The following is a 1,729-nucleotide window of genomic DNA, read 5'->3' on the forward strand; positions in this document are numbered from 1 at the left end:
AGAATTTATTACTTTGAAATGTTTCTCAAGATATTTTATGTTAATCCCATTACAATGGGACCGCAATCAAGTGACTAAAATGGTAGTAATTTTCACTGATTTTATAAAAATTGTACATGGATTAAACTAAATCCAAAACCTATTCCAAATAAAGCAGTTATCGACTATTATGTTCTTGATAATAGTAAATGTTAGACTATCTTCCATAAAAAGTTCACAGAATAAAATTATACATGTCCTCATTAGAGATTATGGATTTTTAAAACTTCCAAATTTTGTTGAAGAATATTTTATACAACAATTTATTTGTAAGATTAGACAGATGAAATACAAATAGCTATTTAGAGTTTTTATACAAATCTAATCTACATAGAGCTGTACACAATCTATGTTTAATAAAACCTTCATAATAAGTTTATCCCTGACAAAACGTAGATTAATCACATATATTAAAATGAGAATTAGATCATTTCCATCAAACCGATTTTAACTCTATATAGGCCATATTAAATAGAATAATTAATTTTGAAAAATATGTTTAATTAAAATAAACTTTAAGATGTACACATGAAGTGCTACTCTTTGTCATATGTGTTCACTTCTTCAATCATTTAACAATTATGCACAGAGGATTTACTATGTGCCAAACACTGTGTTAGGTATCAAGTTTACAGTGACATGCAAGCCATACATAATAACTTTTTAATATATTATAATCCAAATTGGCTGACAAGCAAAAATAATACAATGATAATAATAATGGCAATAGGTAGTATTGTACTGTACTAAGGGTTTCATATATTTTATCACATTTAAACTTCTGACACTATGACAATGGCAAAAATGTTTATTCCCATTTTCAAGTAACAGATCTAAAATTTAATTAGATCAAATTATTTTCCCAGTGTTACATAGCTATACATGGAAGAGTTAGGATTCAAATAAAGTTCTGATTGACTCCACAACCCCAACTTTTAACTATGATTTATGAAATCACTGAGATCCCATATGAACATTATAAAAAATCAAATCTTGCAGAGTCCTAAAATTTAAAAGTTATAAAAAAAATTTTCAATTAAATAAAAACAGATATAATTTCACATTGTAAAATTAGCAATATTCCTTAAAAATGTGAGCTGTGCCTGCAAAGTTCCTATAACATATATAATATGCCAGTGACTTTGAGTAACATTTCTAGAAAGCAATCTGTTAACATGCATCAAGAGTCATGAAGTGTTTGTACATGTATGACATATAGACACCATCGTGTCTACAAATCACTCTAAAAAAATAATTCAAAGGAATGGTCAAAAGTATATGTCTAAAAACATTCTAGACAGTACTATTTTTAAATAAAAAATTGGTCTAAATATCCAATAGTATGTAAAATGTTATTAATTACAGTTAATCTGTCTAGTAAGTGATGTCATTTGAAATAAGTTTAAATGATAATTATAATAATAAGTAGATTATATATCATAATGCGGAGAGGGTAAAATTTCATTTCTTTTCTCTTAAAGTTCTTCTGACTGCTATAATAATAAAATTAACTGAGATACATTAACAGGAGAAAACTACCAAATTTATTATGTATGTACATATGGGGACTCCATAAGAATATGTGGCCTGAGGACAAATCAGGCAGTTAAGGCTTACAAGAAATCTTGATCTAAGGAGAAAGGATCACTTGGACTTCAAAGGGAAGGTAGGCAATTCATAGGTAGACGAG

Source organism: Pteropus medius, unplaced genomic scaffold (assembly GCF_902729225.1).
Source record: "Pteropus medius unplaced genomic scaffold, Ma_sr-lr_union100, whole genome shotgun sequence".
Lineage (NCBI taxonomy): Eukaryota > Metazoa > Chordata > Mammalia > Chiroptera > Pteropodidae > Pteropus > Pteropus medius.